General features: G+C 37.0%; 1 non-coding gene across 1 annotated transcript; it reads left to right on the forward strand.

Moving 5' to 3' along the window:
* The first annotated feature begins 9,207 nt into the window (after positions 1-9,207).
* On the forward strand, positions 9,208-9,314 carry LOC130842713 (U6 spliceosomal RNA). The gene has a single exon (XR_009050518.1). It is a non-coding gene; the product is annotated as a U6 spliceosomal RNA (small nuclear RNA).
* Positions 9,315-13,680: the final 4,366 nt, after the last annotated feature.

Consider the following 13,680-nt stretch of genomic DNA (forward strand, 5'->3'; position numbering starts at 1 on the left):
AAAGTCAAAATTACTCTAGAAAAGATATGTAAAAAATTATGAATGATAATCTGGATCCAGACATTCAAAATATCTCATAGAGGAGAAAAAGATGGCGGCTAAGTAGAGGGACGTGGAATGCACCCCTCTCCACAGATGCATTGGGAATGCACTGAAGGACGCAATAATTCCCACAGAGAACCAGCAGACGGCCTCAGACACCAGAAAGGACAGCAAGGATTCCGACATAACCGGTAGGGAGGCATCTATGATGGCTCAAAGAGGGTGAAGCCGCGGAGCCGTGGCAGACGGGAGGGAGGGAGAAACACACGGAGGGTCCGCACTGCAGCTCAGTGTTCCCGGACTGAGACGTTGATCCACAGCTGAACAGAGGGTCCGGGAGCGGGAGTGTGGGAACCGGAGAGCTGGTTCAGGGTGAGAAACATTGTTGCCAGTAAGGTGATGGACCGAGAGGACAGGAGGAAAGAGGTCCGCGGCGAGGAGTGCCTGCCCCTGAGAGCTGCCCGGCCATGATGGCGGCTGGATGCTGCAGGCTCACGGGCGGTGGGGAGGAGCCGCAGCCTTAGCCTCTCTCTCTCTTTCGGGGCCTCTGCAACAGGCAGTGGAGAGATGCCCTATGGGCCACCTAAGGAGCTCAGGGATAACAAGTACCCTCAGGCACTTGGGCGGGGCTAGATTAAAACCCCTTGGAACTCTGGAAGCAGGGAGGAGGCCGAGAAAAACAAACAAAACAAAACAAAACCCGAGAGAGGCCGAACTCTGAGACTTTCTGTTTACACGTCCCTCTGCAACAGGCACCTCCAAGACCGACTGAAACAACAGTGCGCCACTGCTTACTCACTCCCAGAGGAAGGAGCCACTATTGTACCCTCTCCCTCCCCACACACCGACACTTACAGACGAACAATAAAGGAAGCTCTGCTGGTCACAGAATAATGCAAAAAAACCCAAGGCGAGGAGAAGGACACTTACAGCTGAGACTCTAAGGAAACAGAAATATTAGTATCGATCCTATTGAACTGGTCCATTCTGGGATCAGTTCTGGATTTTTTTTTTTTCTCTCTCTTTTTTTTTTCTTTATTAATTAAGATCTTAGTCCTAAGGTATCTACAAGTTTTATAACAATTTTTTAATGATATTTTTTATTCTATTTTTTTTTTTTGCCTTTTTATATACTTTTATATCTAGCTAAGTTTTTGGTAGTACGGACAATATATCTCTCATACTTTCCTTTCATCCCTATCTTTTATACATTTCTATTCCTTTCTTTTTATTTGCATATTTCCAATCACACTATGCTCTTCTGTTCCCCTTTCTTCCAGCCATTTTTAATTTATTTTATCTTGACATACTTATAAGCAACACTATCAATCTGCTCAGACTCCTTGCTCTATTCTCCAGATGATGCACCACCTTGGTATTTAATATTAGGTTTTTGTCTTTATCTTAGTTCTTAGTACAATTGTCTAATTTCATTCTGAGAATCTCCATTCTGTCTGGTGGTACTCTAGCTCTTTTCTATATTTGATTCTAGCTTACAAAATCTCCCTGGATTAGTGTTTGTATGTGTAAGGTGTTATTTGTTTGTTTGTTTGCTTTTGTTTTTGTCTCTGATTTGTTCTGTTTCAGTTGTCAATTTCTGTTGGGTTTCTCTTTGAATATCTGATAGCACACTGGGGTTCTGTCAGGTCTTTCTAGAGCCTTATGTCCTAATGGATTCAGTAATTGTGTGTCTTATACATGTGTGTGTGTCCTAGACTTAGTATTTGTTTAATCCAATACTTGGACATTAGTCTGAGGCTTGGACAGTCTTCTATAAACACCTCTATCACCAGGACAAGCAACCCCAAAAGTTCGGACAACCATGAGGAAACAAAGAAACACCATGCAGGCAAAGGAGCAGGAAAAAAACCCACAAGACCAAATAAATGAGGAGGAAATAGGAAAAATGCCTGAAAAAGAATTCAGAGTAATGATAGTAAAAATGATACAAAAATCTTGAGAACAAAATAGAGAAAGTACAAGAAACAGTTCATAAAAACTCAGAAAAACACACAGCAATGGATAACAAAATAACTGAAATTAAAAATACTCTAGATGCTGTAACCGGCAGGAAGACTGAGGCAGAAGAATGAATAAGTGAGTTGGAAGATAGAATGGGGGAAATAAACACCACAGAGCAGGAAAAAGAAAAAAGAATAAAAAGAATAGAAGACAGTCTCAGAGACCTCAGTGATAACATTAAGCATACCAACATTCGAATTATAGGCATCCCAGAGGAAGAAGAACAAAAGAAAGGGTCTGAGAAAATATTTGAAGAGGTTATAGTGGAAAACTTCCCCAACATGGGAAAGGAAATAATTAACCAAGTCCAAGAAGCACAGAGAGTCCCATACAGAATAAACCCAAGGAGAAATACACCAAGGCACATATTAATCAAACTAATGACAATTAAACACAAAGAAAAAATATTAAAAGCAGCAAGAGAAAAGCAACAAATAACATATAAGGGAAAACCCATAAGGATAACAGCTGACCTTTCTACAGAAACTCTGCAGGCCAGAAGGGAATGGCAGGATATACTGAAAGTCCTGAAAGAGAGAAACCTACAGCCAAGAATACTCTACCCAGCAAGGATCTCATTCAGATTTGAGGGAGAAATCAAAAGCTTTCCAGACAAGCAAAAGTTAAGAGAATTCAGCACCACCAAACCAGCCTTACAACAAGTGCTAAAGGAACTTCTCTAAGTAGGAAACACAAGAAAAGGAAAACACCTACAAAAACAAACCCAAAACAACTAAGAAAATGGTAATTGGAACACATATGTCAATAATCACCTTAAATGTAAATGGATTAAATGCTCCAACCAAAAGACACAGACTGGTTGAATGGATACAAAAACAAGACCCTTCTATATGCTGCCTACAAGAAACCCACTTCAGACCAAGGGATACATATAGACTGAAAGTAAAGGGATGGAAAAAGATATTCCATGCAAATGGAAGCCAAAAGAAAGCTGGAGTAGCAATACTCATATCAGACAATTTAGACTTGAAAGTAAAGACTATTAAAAGAGACAAGGAAGGACACTACATAATGATCAAGGGATCCATTCAAGAAGAACATATCACAATGGTAAATATCTATGCCCCCAACATAGGAGCACCTCAATACATAAGGCAAATGCTAACAGCAATAAAAGGGAACATCGACAGTAACACAGTAATAGTGGGAGACTTGAACACCCCACTTACATCAATGGACAGATCATCCAAACAGAAAATAAAGACACACAAGCTTTAAATGACACATTAGACCATCTCGACTTAATTGATATTTATAGGACATACCATCCAAAAATGACAGAATACACCTTCTTCTCAAGTGCACATGGAACATTTTCCAGGATAGATCACATCTTGGGTCACAAATCAAACCTCGGCAAATTCAAGAAAATTGAAATCATATCAAGCATCTTCTCAGACCACAACGCCATGAGACTAGATATCAATTACAGGAAAAAAACTGCAAAAAATACAAACACATGGAGGCTAAACAATTCACTATTAAACAACCAAGAAATCACTAAAGAAATCAAAGAGGAAATCAAAAAATATCTAGAAACAAACAACAACGAAAACACAACAACCCAAAACCTATGGGACGCAGCAAAAGTAGTTCTAAGAGGGAAGTTTATAGCAATACAGTCCTACCTTAAGAAACAAGAAAATTATCGAATAAAACCTAACCTTACACCTAAAACAATTAGAAAAAGAACAAAGAAGCCCCAAAGTGAGCAGAAGGAAAGAAATCATAAAGATCAGAGCAGAAATAAATGTAAAAGAAAGGAAGGAAGCTATAGCAACAATTAATAAAACTAAAAGCTGGTTCTTTGAGAAGATTAACAAAATTGATAAACCATTAGCCAGACTCATGAAGAAAAAAAGGGAGAAGCTGCAAATCAACAGAATTAGAAATGAAAAAGGAGAAGTAACAACGGACACCTCAGAAATACAAAAGATCATGAGAGACTACTACAAGCATCTATATGCCAATAAATTGGATAACCTGGAAGAAATGGATACATTCTTAGAAAAATACAATCTTCCAAGACTGAACCAGGAAGAAATAGAAACTATGAACAGAGCAATCACAAGTACAGAAATTGAGGCAGTGATTAAAAATCTCCCAACGCACAAAAGCCCAGGACCAGATGGATTCACGGGCGAATTCTATCATACATTTAGAGAAGAGCTAACACCTATCCTTCTCAAACTCTTCCAAAATATTGCAGAAGGCGGAACACTCCCAAACTCATTCTACGAGGCCACCAACACCCTGATACCAAAACCAGGCAAAGATGTCACAAAAAAAGAAAATTACAGACCAATATCAGTGATGAATATAGATGCAAAAATCCTCAACAAAATACTAGCTAACAGAATCCAGCAGCACATTAAAAAGATCATACACCATGATCAAGTGGGGTTTATCCCTGGGATGCAAGGATTCTTCAGTATATGCAAATCAATCAGTGTGATACATCATATCAACAAATTGAATGATAAAACCCACATGATCATCTCAATAGATGCAGAAAAAGCTTTTGACAAAGTTCAACATCCATTTATGATAAAAACTCTCCAGAAAATGGGCATAGAAGGAAATTACCTCAACATAATAAAAGCCATATATGAAAAACCAAAAGCCAACATCATTCTAAATGGGGAAAAACTGAAAGCATTCCCTCTAAGAACAGGAACAAGACAAGGGTGTCCACTCTCACCACTATTATTCAACATAGTTTTGGAAGTTTTAGCCACAGCAATCAGAGAAGAAAAAGAAATCAAAGGAATCCAAATTGGAAAAGAAGAAGTCAAATTGCCACTCTTTGCAAATGACATGATATTATATATAGAAAACCCTAAAGACTCTACCAGAAAACTGCTAGCACTCATTGATGAGTTTAGTAAAGTAGCAGGATACAAAATTAATGCACAGAAATCTCTTGCATTCCTATACACTAACAACGGAAGAGCAGAAAGAGAAATTAAGGAAACTCTCCCATTCACCATTGCAACCAAAAGAATAAAATACCTAGGAATAAACCTGCCTAAGGAGGCAAAAGATCTGTGTGCAGAAAACTTTAAGACATTAATGAAAGAAATCAAAGACGACACAAACAGAGGGACATACCATGTTCCTGGATTGGAAGAATCAACATTGTGAAAATGACTGTAGTACCCAAAGCAATTTACAGATTCAATGCAATCCCGATCAAATTACCAATGGCATTTTTCACAGAACTAGAGCAAGAAATCTTACGATTTGTATGGAAACGCAGAAGACCCCGAACAGCCAAAGCAATCTTGAGAAGGAAAAATGGAGTTGGTGGAATCAGGCTTCCTGACTTCAAACTCTACTACAAGGCCATAGTGATCAAGACAGTATGGTACTGGCACAAAAATAGAAAGGAAGATCAATGGAATAGAATAGAGAACTCAGAAGTAAGCCCAAACACATATGGGCACCTTATCTTTGACAAAGGAGGCATGAATATACAATGGAAAAAAGACAGCCTCTTCAGTAAGTGGTGCTGGGAAAATTGGACAGCAACATGTAAAAGAATGAAATTAGAACACTTCCTAACACCATACACAAAAATAAACTCCAAATGGATTAAAGACCTACATGTAAGGCCAGACACTATAAAACTCCTAGAGGAAAACACAGGCAGAACACTCTATGACATACATCAAAGCAAGATCCTTTTGGACCCACCTCCTAGAATCATGGAAATAAAATCAAGAATAAACAAATGGGATCTCATGAAACTTAAAAGCTTTTGCACAGCGAAAGAAACCATAAACAAGACTAAAAGGCAACCCTCAGAATGGGAAAAAATAGTTGCCTATGAAACAACGGACAAAGGATTAACCTCCAAAATATACAAGCAGCTCATGAAGCTTAATACCAAAAAAGCAAATAACCCAATCCACAAATGGGTGGAAGACCTAAATAGACATTTCTCCAAAGAAGACATACAGATGGCCAACAAACACATGAAAAGATGCTCAACATCACTCATCATCAGAGAAATGCAAGTCAAAGCCACAATGAGGTATCACCTCACACCAATCAGAATGGCCATCATCACAAAGTCTGGAAACAACAAATTTGGAGAGGGTGTGGAGAAAAGGGAACTCTCCTGCACTGTTGGTGGGACTGTAAGTTGGTACAGCCACTATGGAAAACAGTTGGGAGGTTCCTTAAAAGACTACAAATAGAACTACCATATGGTCCAGTAATCCCACTTCTGGGCATATACCCAAAGAAAACCATAATCCCAAAAGAAACATGTACCATAATGTTTATTGCAGCACTATTTACAATAGCCAGGACATGGAAGCAACCTAAATGCCCATCAACAAATGAATGGATACAGAAGATGTGGCATATATATACAATGGAATATTACTCAGCTATAAAAAGGGATGAGATGGAGCTATATGTAATGAGGTGCATAGACCTAGAGTCTGTCATACAGAGTGAAGTGAGTCAGAAAGAGAAAGACAAATATTGTATGCTAACTCACATATACGGAATCTAAAAATGGTACTGATGAACTCAGTGACAAGAACAAGGACGCAGATGCAGAGAATGGATTGGAGAACTCGAGGTTTGGGAGGGGGCGGGGGGTGAAGGGGAAGCTGAGACGAAGCGAGAGAGTAGCACAGATATATATATACTACCAACTGCAAAATAGATAGCCAGTGGGAAGTTGTTGTATAACAAAGGGAGTTGAACTCGAGGATGGTAGATGCCTTAGAGGACTGGGACGGGGAGGGTGGGGGGGACTTGAGGGAGGGTGGGGGGGGGAGTCAAGTGAGGGAGGGAATACGGGGATATGTGTGTAAAAACAGATGATTGAACTTGGTGTACCCCCCAAAAAATAATAAATAAATAAAATTAAAATATATATATATATATCTCATAACAGAGAAGGATGTAAGAACATAGCAGAGGAGCACGTTGGAGAGAGGCATACTAATTCCTCATTTTAAATAGGGGAAACTCAAAAGATGGAATTACACATTTGATTCTTGTGAGTTGGAGAAATATAAGTCAAAGAATGTTTTAGGGAAAATAGAGTTAGCTGATTGGAGAATTAAAAATAGAATACTGACTTTTCAAAAACTAGAGAAAAGCAAGTAAAATCTGATTTATAGAGGAAAAGACAAAAACAAGAAAGAAGCATAAACTATAAAAATGTAAAACAACATGACAAAATTTATAAATTTAAATCTTATAAATGATGTTGAAGATATTTAAATAAAAATAAAAATATACACTAGCAAAGACAAAAGAGAATTATAGAGGAGATGATAACCACATTTGGGAAGCTGGAAGCAAAAGAAGTGATAGCTAACCGAATAAATCCAAGAAAGGTAAAGCCTAAGCCAGCAAAGTCAAAAAGGAACTCAGAATTCCTAAAGGCTTAGGAATTTGTTCCAGATATTCTGGTGTACCAGAGGTGTTACTGAAATTAGGAAGGATTTTCCAAAAGTCTGTTTAAGGAGCACTCAGAACCCAAGATGCTCTCCTCACAGCCAGGTGACTCTACCTTTCTCACCTCAGCGGAGCTGGAGGTTCTTTCTCTGTTGGAGAGGGTAACATGAGGGTCTCTGACTGGGGGACTGCAGGTGCAGTTGGAAGTGGAGTTTGCTGAAAATAGGAGGATAAGAGAACATTTACACATGGAAAGTGAGACCCTCAGCCCTCTTTCCAGTCACATCCTAGAATATTGGTATCAAGGTCATTTCCTCCAGGCAAGAGATAGGAAGATTGCTCTATGAAGCATTGAACCAGGTGGGATGAAAAGACCTCAAGATGCTTACCTTGGTGTTTCAAAACAATTCAAAATTCAGAAGCCCAACAAACTAGTGGTTACCAATGGGGAGAGGTAAGGAGGGAGGGACAAGATAGGGGTAGGGGATTAAGAGATTCAAACTACCTATGTATAAAACACATAAGCTACAAGGATATATTGTACAAAATAGGGAATATAGCCAATATTTTATAATAACTTTAAATGGAGTATAGTCTATAAAAATATTGGATCACTGTGTTGTACATCTGAAATTAATATAATATTGTAAATCAACTGTACTTCAATTTAAAAAACTACAGTTATAACTTCAGGGGGAAGAAAAACTGAATGGAAGGAAAAGTAATTATGTTACTTACTTAGCAGTAAGTAGTTTTTTCATGATTATAATAATGTAAACTCTAAATTCTGATTTAAATAAAATTATTATACAACTATGTTGGACAATAGGGGTGGGTATATGAGAACTAAATTCTCATTTTCCAGAGTGAGATGACAATAGATAATGTCAAACTGAAAAGTTAATTTGTGACAGATTATGTCACAGGGAGTTCATGTTATTTAGGGAAATAGAAGCAAACAAGAAATAAAGACTTGAAAGTGGTTGCTGTAGGAAGTGGGATTTGGGTAGGTAGAGCTGGGCAGGGGATGGATGTTTGCTTTTTACTAAAACTTGCAGAACTATTTCATTCTTTAAATTGTACACATACATAACTTTGATGAAAATAACTGAAATGAATGGGTCCTTTTCTTAATTCTGTGCTTTTAAACTCATTTGACTTGTTTCATGTGTAAAAAATTTTAATGATAATATTAAAGGCTATCATCTATCTTTGAAAGACCCATCTTTTATGTTTCACTTACAGTATGTACAATCATTACAAAAAATTATTAGGAAAAATAACTCCCATTATTTTCAGTATTTTTATTAAAAATTTATTATATGAGTAATTAATATATATTTAATATAAAAAGCAGAAAGAAGAGTAAATATCACATCAACAACAAATTTCAAAATCCAGAGCTAACTACTACCAGTGTGTTAGGTATTTCTTTTTAGTTGTATATTCATATGGAGTACATCAATTAAGTTTGGGCTGGGCTGCATGTAAGAGAAAATCCAAATCAACAGTAGTCTGAAATACTAAATTTAACATACAAAGTTCTCTTTCCTCATATAATAACAGTCCTGAGATAGGTAGTCCAGGGTTGGTATAGTGGTTTCATGAGGTACTGAGGTACCTGGTTACCACTTTGCCATCTCTAGGGTGTGGCCCTCATCCTTATGGTACAAAAGAGGGCTGATAGAACACATTTGTGTGCTCACTTTGGCAGCACATACACTAAAATTGCAATGATACAGAGAAGATTAGCATGGTCCCGGCACAATGATGACATGCAAATTCATGAAGCAATCTTGAAGTAATCCATATTAAGAAAAAAAAAAAAAAGAACACATTTGTGCTTCAGGCATCTTGAAAGAGGAAAGAAGGGAAGAAATGCCCATCCCCTATAGAGAAACTTTCAGGAAGTATTACTCAACACTTTTACTTATACCTCATTGGTCAGAACCTAGACACATGGTTACAACTAACTGCAAGAAGGGCAGGGAAACATAGTCTTCATTCTGAGTAGCCAAGTGTCCTGGATTCTATTGGGAAGGAAAAGGAGAGGACTAGAATTTAGGGTGGGATATTAGCAGTTATGCGAGTCAGGATTGTCCGGAGAAACAGAACCAGCAGGACCTGTATATTAAGAGATTTATTTTAAGGAACTGGTCCACAGCATTATGGGGGCTGGCAAGTCTGAAATTTGTAGAGCAGGCTGGAAATTCAGGCAAAAGTTGATGTTTCAGTCTTGAGGCAGAATTTCTTCTTCAGGGAACCTCAGTTTGTGCTCTTAAGGCCTTAAACTGGTTAATGAGGTCCACTCACATTATTGAGCATAATCTCTATTTAATGTCAAGTGGTCGTAGAGGTTATATACATGTACAAAATACCTTCACAGCAACACCTAGGTTAGTGTTAGATTAAATAACTGGGTACAGAGCCCACCCAGATTGACACATAAGACTGTCACAGCAGTGTTTTTCATATGTATATTACATATACATACATATTAATATCTAACTCCTTCATTTTGTTGTGAGCTTTCCCCAAATCATCAAATATTCTTATCAAGGAATTTCCCTGGTGGCACAGTGGTTGGGAATCCACCTGCCAATGCAGATGACACGAGTTTGATCCCTGGTCTGGGAAGATTCCACATGCTGCGGAGCAACTAAGCCCGTGCACTACAACTAATGGGCCTGCGCTCTAGAGCCCATGAGCCACAACTACTGAGGCCACATGCCACAAGTACTGAAGCCTGTGCGCCTAGAACCCATGCTCTGCAACAAGAGAAACCACTGCAATGAGAAACCTGTGTACCGCAGCAAAGAATAGCCCCTACTCACCGCAACTAGAGAAAGCCTGCACGCAGTAACAAAGCTCCAACATAGCCAAAAGAAAAAAAAAGAAATCTTATCAAACATGATATTTAATAAAGTGGCTTAATAGCCCAACATATCAAAATAACTTATCCATTACTGTTTCAGGATTAAAATATTATGTGTTTATGCTTATTTTTAACCATTTCTGATTATTCATTACATTTCTAAAAGTGACATACTGATTCAACAATTATGAAGATTTTTAAGACCCTTATTCTTATTGCCAAAATGCTTTCCAGAAAGTTTCTATCTATTTATACTTATACTAACATATGTGAATGCAGTGCCAATCTCACTGTACTCTAGATAACATTAGGTTTCATAATTTTATGTTTACAATTAAATGGATGAACATATTGTTTTGTACCTCTTTACTAACTAGTATGTAAAACATTATATCATTCACTGTATTTTTATTGACCATTTCTATTTCTTCCTTTATTAATTTTGTTTTTACTTTTTGCCTAGGTTTCTACTGGGCTGTTAGCATTCTTCTGATTGATATATGAGGTATTTTTATATTAAGAATATAAATCTTTGTTGTCTGTCTTGTAAATGATTCCTAATTTGCTTTCCTACTTTTTTCTTTTTTCAATATTTATTTATGTATGTATGTATGTATGTTTGTATGTATTGGCTGTTGGGTCTTCGTTACTGCGTGCGGGCTTTCTCTAGTTGTGGCAGGCGGGGGCTTCTCTTTGTTGCGGTGCATGGGCTTCTCATTGCAATGGCTTCTCTTCTTGTGGAGCACAGGCTCTGGGTGCAAGGGCTTCAGTAGTTGTGGCACCCGGGCTCAATAGTTATGGCACACAGGCTCTAGAGCACAGGTTCAGTAGTTGTGGCGCACAGGCTTAGTTTCTCTGCAGCATCTTCCCGGCCCAGGGCTTGAACCCATGTTCTCTGCTTTGGCAGGCAGTTTCCCAACCATTACGCCACCAGGGAAGTCTCCCTACTTTTTTCTTATTATAAAGCTTTTAGGATATGAATCACTTAAAAAAGAAACTATATATACTTCAACTTTTCACTTAGGGTAAATAGCCAGTCAAAATTAATAAAGATATGGTCATACTACTGGTGACTAAAATAAAGGGAAGTGAAACATGAGAATGATATTGTTTTCATACACAAATAAAGCATCACTCCCACGGATGAGTCAGGTAACCAGTCACATCTTTCCAAAAAAATTGCTTAAGAAAATTCAATTTTTTTTCCCTAAGAGTTCTTAACTATGTAATATTTTTCTCCATTTAGTAGTAGTATTACTAACTTTAGAGTCAACTGACTGAATTGTTGTTTCTAAGATGTGACGTCAACATTATGTTCAAATAAATTGTAAAATGATCAGTAATTTTTAAGAAAAAATTTATGGGAGAATGAATTAAACAATGATCTTATAAGATGATTTATTTCCTGGTTTTAAAAAAATTGAAAAATTAAAAAGCAGCAAATAAGGGTGTTAAATCTGTGATGGCAGTAATAGCTGTTTGGCACTGACATGCTGTAAATAAATCTGTGTAGTAATCTAAACTGACTCAGGCATTTGTGTCACACATGGCAGCCCCAAATGCTTTCATTTCCTCCTTAGTTGTTTTTAGATTTTCTCATCTCATTGACTATGAAAAGTACAGTTATCCCACACACTGTTCGTGGATTGATTTTAATGTAATCTGCCCAGAATTTTAGCTTGATTTTCAAAATTAGAAGTGAAATTGAATTCCAAGCAAGGTATATGATTTGACCAATAATTTAAACTTGTATAGTATAATAATACTGGGAATTGTTTTCCTACTTTAATATATTACAATTACTTAAATAAATCTAATTAACTGCAGTAATTTTTTATGTTGGCAAAGCATCTAATTAGTTTTCATTCATAGTTCCTAAGAAATTAAAATGTTTAGTGGATAGTCACTTATAATAGTCTCACTTATCAAATTTATTACTTATTAAATCTATTCATATTTTCAAAAACTCTTTTATGGTTCTTTTTCTAATGCTTCTTTGAGTCTGGTTAAACAGCTTTTGATTGTTTACCAGCCATTTGCATTTTAATTTTTGTTAAAAAGAAAAAAATTTCCCTTAATTTATCTTTTGCCTCTTCATTCTGTTTATGATATTTGGGACATATTTTAAATTTTAAATAGCCAAATTAACAATCTTATGTTTTATGTTTTGGAGTTCCATGTGTTTTTTTCTGAGTTTCATGTGCTTTCTTACTGCAGGATTATATTAAAGTATCACACGTTTTCTTTTTCTTTTTCTTGAAGTATAGTTGATGTACAATATTATATGTTACAGGTGTACAGTATAGTGATTCACAATTTTCAAAGGTTATACCCCATTTATAGTTATTATAGAATATTGGCTATATTCCCTATGTTGTACAATATATCCTTGTAGCTTATTTTATACATAATAGTTTGTACTTCTTAATCCCTTACTCCTATCTTGCCCCTCCCTGCTTCCCTCTCCCCACTGGTAACCGTTAGTTTGTTGGGTTTCTGAATTTTGAAGGACATATTGTATACCTTTGTTGTCTCAATTGCATCTCAAATGTGATACATCCAAATTGAAAAGTATCTTTTTTTCCAACTACAAACCACCAGCCTTCCATTTTTTATCTATTAGAATTCTGGGGTATAAAGAAGGATCACCTTTATCCTTTCCCCCAAGTCTTCACACTCAGTTGGTAACCACATCTTTTTCATTCTACCTGCTAATTATCTCTCAAATCCATCCTCTTATTTCTTTTTTTTTATGGTAATTCTTTTTTTAAGGACTTTTATTGAGATATAATTGACATACAATAAACTGCATATATTTAAAGTGTACAATTTGATATTTTTTTCTTATTATTAATGTGTATATGGCAATCCCAATCTCCCAATTCATCCCCCCCACCACACTTTCCCCCCTTGGCGTCCATATGTTTGTTCTCTACGTGTGGGTCTCTATTTCTGCCTTGCAAACTGGTTGATCTGTACCATTTCTCTAGATTCCACATATATGCATTATTATACGATATTTGTTTTTTTCTTTCTGACTTACTTCACTCTGTATGACAGTCTCTAGGTCCATCCATGTCTCTACAAATGTCCCAGTTTCATTCCTTTTTACAGCTGAGTAATATTCCATTGTATATATGTACCACATCCTCCTTATCCATTCACCTGCTGATGGACGTTTAGGTTGCTTCCATGGCCTCGCTATTGTAAACAGTGCTGCAGTGAACATTGGGGTGCATGTGGCTTTTTGAATTATGGTTTTCTCTGGGTATATGCCCAGTAGTTGGATTGCTGGG

Source organism: Hippopotamus amphibius, chromosome 1 (assembly GCF_030028045.1).
Source record: "Hippopotamus amphibius kiboko isolate mHipAmp2 chromosome 1, mHipAmp2.hap2, whole genome shotgun sequence".
NCBI classification, from domain to species: Eukaryota; Metazoa; Chordata; class Mammalia; order Artiodactyla; family Hippopotamidae; genus Hippopotamus; species Hippopotamus amphibius.